At 35.6% G+C, this 8,661-nt stretch overlaps 1 pseudogene; it reads right to left on the bottom strand.

Annotated features, from left to right (window-relative positions):
* Positions 1-1,549: 1,549 nt before the first annotated feature.
* On the bottom strand, positions 1,550-4,166 carry LOC120216378 (annotated as a pseudogene).
* Between the last annotated feature and the right edge of the window lie 4,495 nt (positions 4,167-8,661).

Here is an 8,661-nt window from a genome sequence, read left to right on the forward strand (position 1 = left end):
GATTTTTTTTCAAGTTCGAGGGCCAAATTGATTATTTAAAGGCTTATTAAAAATAAAAATAAAAATAATTTAAATTCAAAATATTAAAATATTAAATATAAAAAACAAAAAATACAAGTTAAATTACTAAAAAATTAAATGTATATTATTTTGTTTTAAAAATAAAAATAAAATAAAATTCATGTCAGATCCCCTCTAAATTGTGAACTTTATTTTATTTTTATTTTATTGAGATGTATTTGTTATTTCTTTATTGTTTTTAAAAAAAGTAAATATTAGAGTGACAAAAAAACCCTCGAACACATGAAGTTCATATCTACCTTGATTTTATAGAGTTGTGTCTAATAAAAATTAGTGGGGTAAGTCAATATTCCCACTTTTTCATAAGATTAAGTTTAGATTAAGTTTACTTCCATATATCATGTTATATTCACTAAAAATGTTACTTTTAATTGGATAACTATTTTTTAATGATATGTTTCTTGATAATTTATGAACAAAATTTTAATTTCATAATTTCAAATTTTTATAATATTTTCTAATATTTATTTAATTCATTTTTTATATAAAAATTTAGTGAAATAGAAATTAAAAAAGACACTTAGAATTTAAGATAATTTGATTTGAATATATAAAATAAAATTTGTGCACGAAGAACAAATTTAGATTTATATAAATAAAAGTCAAGTTAAATTCGAGTTAAAAAAGCAATAACATATATTTTTAATTTTTAATTTTGGTATTATTATATTTAAGTTTTTTAATATTTTATATTTTGAATTTAAAATAATTTTTTTAAAAAATCAAATAAGCTCTTAAACTTTAAAAAAAATCAATTTAACCCTCAAACTTTAAAAAATCAATTTAATTCAACTGTCACATCATCAATTATGTCACCAACAATTATGGACTATCACATCAGTACTGTGAATTATCACATCAACACCGTAAAGTATAACGCCAACATCTTAAAGGTCAACGACGAAAATAACTGGTCAAAGAATTATTTTTGATTTTTTTATAAGTTTAAAAATCACATTAAATGTAAAAAAATATCGGCAGCCACATTTTTTTTTGGGACAAATACATGGGATTCAAAAACCCGTTTTGCCAAATTATTTTATTGGTTCAAATAGATGTTATGGCTGAAAAAGCACACCTTCTACAGATTTTCATAAAGATTGTTTTTAATTTCACGCTTTTATTACCTTTTTAGTTCAACTTTTCGAAACTATCTGACTTTAAACATAAATTAAAATTTCGGAAACGAATAGAGAACACTAAAATGCAGAGATTCTCTATCCATAAAAAAGTAAAATTATTTTTGCTTAATGCAATTTTCATTTTCCAGTTTAATTTTGTGCATTTTTCATTTGCAAAAATAGTTTAAAGGGTCAAAAACGCAATATTAGCTTGAACAATCAATCAAAAGTTCACAAGAGGAGATGAATTCACTTTTAAAAGGATTTTGGTAGGAGCTTGAGAAAAACATTGATACAATAATTTTAGACAGGTTGTATTTTTCTTTTAACAAAATTTACATTCATTATCTTAATTATCCATATTAAGAACTTTGCTCACTTAACCAATGATCTTGAACTGAAACAGGGGAGCAAGTTTTAACATCATCCAATGGTAAACAGTTCCCTTCCATTTGCTTTACCATCAACCTTCGGCTTTCCACAATCGACTTTTCAACCAATGTCTTGGTACTTGAAGATGTCTCACTTTCGTCATCAGAGGATGGACAAGAGGAATCTGAAGGTGATTCGATACACATACATGGAACCCAAGCACCGAGCCTAATGCGTTCAAGCTCTTCCGCGACTTCAAGCATGTTTGGTCTCATGTCTGGATGAAAAGAAAGGCATCTAAAGGCAAGCTCAGCCACATTATGAATCGATGACAGTGTCCAAGCATCCCGATGTAGGTCGAGGTATGGATCGATTATTTCTTCCATGCAGCCTCTTCCTATCCGGTCTGTAGCCAGTGCAGCCAAGTTTACCTCAGAATGAGGACGTGAGAAGTCGACCACTTTCAGTGCAGTTATTATCTCAATAAGCACAACCCCGAAACTATAAACATCACTCTTATCTGAAAGATAGAAGTACAGATGGTATTGAGGATCAAGATACCCTGGTGTTCCTTGAGGTGCGGTTGAAATGTGGGATGATTCAGTCATCCCATGCCTGGAAAGACCAAAATCAGCTACCTTGGAACGATAGTTGTAATCCAAGAGTATATTACTGGACTTTATATCTCGATGAAAGATCGGCGGATTCACGGAGTGAAGGTAGGCAATAGCCTTGGCAGTTTCAGCAGCGATGGTGAGCCGTACATTCCATGGAAGTCCTTCACCTCTCTCTCTCTGTAGATGCTGGGATAAAGTTCCGTTAGGCATGAATTCGTAGACCAGGATCGGTTCACCCTCCTCGATACAGCAACCTAAGAGGCGGACGTGATTCGGGTGACTGACTGAGGAAAGGAGCTTAATCTCATTCATTACTTGGTCAATACTATCAGGGTCTCTATATCTGAACCTTTTTATAGCAACCAATTCATCATTGTGGAGTTTTCCAGCATACACTGTACCGTAAGCTCCAGTCCCCAATCTATGTTTGTCAGAGAAGCCATCAGTAGCTCTTTCAATCTCTCGATACGAATAGAAAGGAACACTCGTGTTGCCGGCAGCTTCACATAGACGGCGCTGTGCATGCATCTTCTTATTTGAAGAATTACAACACCTTCGAACATGGCAGCATAAAAGAACAACACAACTCATCAGCAAGGCCCCAACAACAAGCCCTAAGAAGAAAACAATACGGTTCATTGGTTACAGGACTAACACAATACGGAAACAAGAAGAACGATGAAAAACAACGCTTTAAGGTAATTTGTTGCCTAATTACCTCCAACTAGAACACCAAGTCTTGTACCTCCGCATTTTCCTGACATGAATTTTGAAGCATTGCACTTGGAAACTGAAAAGCATAGCAATCAGAAAGGAGTTAATGATTTATCCAATTAGTAAATTACAAGCTATAACATTCAATATCATCATAACAAAAAACAGTGCATCTATTGCCCCATTGGTTCAATCTAGTCAAACTGTTACAAGGCTCACACTTCTATATACTAGTCAAGAATCCCATAATTTCCCTCCCAAGTAATCTAAATTCCAAGTGAAAAACATACAAAATAGGGGGGGAAAAGAAGCCATTAAACCAAACCAGTCATAATGATGAGGCGTCACCCTTTTTATGGGAAAACGAGCCCAAAAAACCTCTAGTTTCCCACTTCTTCCCTCTGCTAAAGATCGCCCCCATAAACAAGACAAACGAAATTACTGATATGAAAAAGATCCGACTTACATCGCCGGCAACCACCGCCTTCTTTGAATCCATCACCGTCAAACCCTTCATTGCAAAGGCACTGAAACCCCATCGTTTTGTTACCATTCTTAACTTTTGTACAACGGGCATTTCTATCACAGTTACACTCACCTTCGATCCACCATTCCAAGTTCACTCGCCCCATCTCCAATTGAAACATCGAGTCACTCGTCGGCTCGGCTAAAATCGTAGTCGATGAAAACAAGAAACGGCACCGCGTATTATTAACTTCATCGAAACTCAGCAACCTCCCACCATTTCTGCCGGTTAAACAACTCATATGATCGCTCTTAGCGACGCAGGGTTTGACTTTGAACGATCTTTCTAGAAACGTTGCGCTTATTTCACAGGGAGTTTGTAAGGCCTTGGAGCAGTTTTCCAGCAGAAGATAATTGGCAGCCGAGGCGCGTAGTTTGCACCGAATAGAACGGCGAGCGAATCAAGCTTCCGGTCGCATTTGTTGGGAAGGTCAACGATGATGTCGGTGGAAGTTACGTTCAAGACATGGAAGTCTCCGATTGCAACACCGCTACTTGAGCTGCAATTGAGTTGAATCGGACAACCCGATGAGAATCCGAATGGAAATGGTAGGAATCTCGTGGAATTGCCGGTTACACAGGAGCCTTGGCACTTGTTGTTCTCCGAGTTAACTGAGTTTACTTGGAAGATAACGAAAAAGGCTGTAACTGTTATTGAGAAGTATAACTTCATCGTCGTCGGATTCTCCATAATAAAACAGAGCAATCATCAATTACCTGAAAAGAAGAAGATGGAACAAAAACAGAGCTTCACTAAGCGTAACAGATTAAAATTAGTAGATAATGTGTAAAATTAGTAGATAATGTGTACTTGAAAATCCCTATAGAAAAAAATGAAAAAGAGGGGAGTGATTGACGGGAACTAAATTAGAGCTGTTTATGAGCTTACCTCCGTTCTGTTCTTCAATGACTGCCATGAAATCAACTCTGTTTTTATTCCTTAAACTAGCTCCAAAAGAAGTTGCTTTAACCTTTTTCATTTCTTTTGAAGTCCTTTAGTTTGGGTTCTAGGTTTTTACTTAAAATCAAACTATAAAAGATAGAAATTTCCAGAAAAGGGAGCTCGAATTTTTAGGTGAGGAAACGAAGAAGAAAAGAGAAAGAAAACAGAGAGGTTCGACGGAGTTGTTAAAAACGTCCGTGTGTGTATAGCATACGATTCTTTTTATTTTATATTATAACGACTGATGTACCCTTGTGTTGGGGATCACGCGGGTGTAATTAGGCGAAAATTTCGTTGAAATAGTAGGGTAAAATGAAATGGACCCACCCCAAGGAATAATGCTGTGATCATCACGCCAACTAAAATAGGTTTTGACTAATAATATGAAACTGAGCTCACTGCTGGCCTACCACAGATATTCTCTTCTTTAATTTTCTCAAATATATAAATATTTTATTTCGAATTTTCTATACAAGATGATAAGCACATAATGTGTTCAGGAATCAAAGTTTCAAAGTTTCAAAGTTGAAGAGGAACAATTGATTAAACAATGAGTGCCACTTGATCTAGGACCCTTTTTCTTAAGAGAAAATAATTTCATTAACCAAAAATGCCTTATAATATACGATTTTAACCAATTTTTTTTGGATTTGCCAAAATGACTAACTAAATCGCAATGCGATCGATAATTCGTAACGCGATCTCCGGTATCGCAAATCAGTTTCCAGATTCGCAACGCGAACTTCGACTATCCAATGCGAACTTGGACTATCGCAATGCGAACTTGGACTATCGTAATGCGAATATGTAAATCGCAATGCGATAGTCGAAGTTCGCGTTGCGATTTTCCAAATTCGACTATCGCAACACGAACTTCGACTATCGCATTGCGATTTACATATTCGCATTGCGATAGTCGAAGTTCGCGTTGCGATTTATTCCAAATTCGTTGCGATAGTCGAAGTTCGCGTTGCGATTTATTCCAAATTCGTTGCGATAGTCGAAGTTCGCGTTGCGATTTATTCCAAATTCGTTGCGATAGTATTGCATTTGTTTCTTAAGAATTTTCTCTAAAAAGATAGTATTCGCGCGGACGTGTCGAAGACACGTATTACCACGACCCGAGACGAGACGAGACAAGACGGACGGCGGCGACACGCGAGAGTCCCCCTTGTTCTCTATCACTCAACAAGGAAGTGGGAAAGCGAAGCCTTAAATACCATTCCCAATAGTGTTTCCAATACTATGTGGGATTGAGCATTACCAACACTTGTTTCCAATACAATGTGATTATTCAGGAAACAATTAACAATCATGCACCTTAAAACAACTGAATCAGCAACCAATTGCATTAGTATTATACGATTAAATATGTCATAATTAAAAGTCAATCTACAATCAATCGCGATTATTGCAATTTTAAGCAAAACGTTCAAAAAAATTGCATCACTCGCAAGAATAAAAAAAAATTGTTATTGTGCAATTACAATCAATTGAAAATAAATTAGAATTGTATGAAAACTAAACGAACCACAAATACTTTTCATACAAATACTAAAGTCATTAACTATAATTCACAAATAATATCACTATTTAAGGCTCAATCCCACATAGTATTGGGAACAAGTGTTGGTAATGCTCAATCCCACATAGTATTGGAAACACTATTGGGAATGGTATTTAAGGCTTGGCTTTCCCACTTCCTTGTTGAGTGATAGAGAACAAGGAAGACTCTCGCGCGCCGCCGCCGCCGCCGCCGTCCGTCTCGTCTCGTCTCGGGTCATGGTCGTGGTAATACGTGTCTTCTACACGTCCGCGCGAATACTATCTTTTTAGAGAAAATTCTTAAGAAACAAATGCAATACTATCGCAACGAATTTGGAATAAATCGCAACGCGAACTTCGACTATCGCAACGAACTTGGAATAAATCGCAACGCGAACTTGGACTATCGCAACGAATTTGGAATAAATAGCAACGAATTTGGAATAAATCGCAACGTGAACTTCGACTATCGCAACGAATTTGGAATAAATCGCAACGCGAACTTCGACTATCGCAATGCGAATATGTAAATCGCAATGCTATAGTCAAAGTTCGCGTTGCGATAGTCGAATTTGGAAAATCGCAACGCGAACTTCGACTATCGCAATGCGAACTTTGACTATCGCAACGAATTTGGAATAAATCGCAACGAATTTGAAATAAATCGCAACGAATTTGGAATAAATCGCAACACGAACTTCGACTATCGCAACGCGAACTTAGACTATCGCAATGCGAATATGTAAATCGCAATGCGATAGTCGAAGTTCGCGTTGCAAATCTGGAAACTGATTTGCGATACCGGAGATCGCGTTGCGAATTATCGATCGCATTGCGATTTAGTTGGTCATTTTGGCAAATCCAAAAAAAGTTGGTTAAAATCGTATATTATAAGGCATTTTTGGTCAATGAGGTTATTTTCTCTTTTCTTAATTGCACGGTCTAGGGTAGGGTCACGCATAGGTAGGGTCGGATAAGATTTTTGGTCTACTTGATCTAATCCGATTCAAAAAATATATAAAACCGAAACTAGCTCAACCGACCTGAAATAATATATTTATTAAAAATATTATTTTTATTCAATAAAAATAGAGATTTAATTGAAACAAAATATATATAAAGAGGTATTATTGTAATTATCTTTAAATATATAAAGTAAAATTATAATTTTTCGGGTCGGGTAGGGATCCGAACCCAACCCGAACATAACCTTAAAAACCGATCCATCCCAAACCTAAATTTTTAATAAAAAAATTGACTCGATCAAGTAGGGTCGAGTCAAAACCCGTCACGCTCGGATTCCATGCCAATCCCTAGTCTAGGGTAAAATAAAATCCTAATTTGATTGTTGACTTGTTTGCTTATGCAATTTGTAGGCATTTTTACCTAAAATTCATCTTAAAAATGAAAAACTACTGGAATGTTAATCTTTCTCTAATATTTACCGAAATATCACATTTTCATATTATATGACAATAAGACACGTTTTATAAGAAGCGCTTTACACACCTGACATCTGACTCAGCAAAGACATGTCTTGCAGAAAGCGCCTTATACTTATTTGATAGTTTATCTGGAAGGCGCGTTACGCCCTTTTTTTATATTTTTAAAAAATAAAAAATTAAATATAACATAATATAAAAAATTAAATATTTACACAAAATTAAATATATTATACTAAAAAATAATATAAAAACTAGATATATAACATTAAATTAAAACATAATATTAATCATAAAAACTAAATATAAAAAATATAACATTCAATTAAAAACATAATATAAAAACTAACGATGTCTTATTCATGAATGTGTTCCATAAAGCGGTTATTGTCTATTTTGAGCTGAATGTTTTTGTCTAGAATGCTTTTTATCTTCAGTCTCATCATCTTCATCGACATTAGCTTCATCTTGTTGGACTGAAACTAATGTTGAAGAAGAACCTCCATGGAATAACGAATGTGGAGGTGTATGATCAACAATCTCACCGCTTGCCGAGAACTATGAAAAATGCAAAAAGAATGTGGTGACTAGGCTACATACGGTGTTGATTTTGGTGTTGGTGGAGGGCCACCATCTATCAGATATAATATATATGAAGCAAACGACGGGTCCATAAGGGGGCTTAGCATGTACAGCAGCGAGCTCGGAATATAACTCAATGGACTCGACATGTAAATCGGTGAGCTTCAGATGTAACCCGATGGGCTCAAAATCAGTTCGTATAGTGGATGTTGCGGTGTTTTCAGTGGTGCTATTGAAGACAGGTCGGAAGTGCTTGCACTTCGTTCGCGATTAGTCGGGGCGATTATATTATATAAGTAAATATTTCCTAACGATGATAAATAGACTTGCCTCGTGCATCTTTAGAAAGTATGAACGACTTCTTATTTTTGTTGAATCGTAAAATATATTCAGGTGAAACCGTCAAACCATTTTCTGAAATATAATAGTGAACGTGAATGTATTCATGTGAGTGCTCCCACATTGCTATCTATCTATTGTGTTGCTCCATCCAATCAACATCATGCCTTCCTTGTTTGTCAAATTTATGCATATTGTTGAGATTCGCGGCTGCTTCAGGAATAAACTGTGTAAACCAAACTGACGAAGCACACCATCACTCAGATGCCACTTGACAATAACATAATAAATAAGAGGCACAACATCAAATAATACGTCCAACGGACCACTCAAGTCAGGTGGATGCAAGCCCTCATTTCTCCATTCATATATGGCATCCA

The sequence above is a fragment of the Hibiscus syriacus genome, unplaced genomic scaffold, assembly GCF_006381635.1.
Source record: "Hibiscus syriacus cultivar Baekdansim isolate YM2019G1 unplaced genomic scaffold, ASM638163v2 tig00110160_pilon, whole genome shotgun sequence".
NCBI classification, from domain to species: Eukaryota; Viridiplantae; Streptophyta; class Magnoliopsida; order Malvales; family Malvaceae; genus Hibiscus; species Hibiscus syriacus.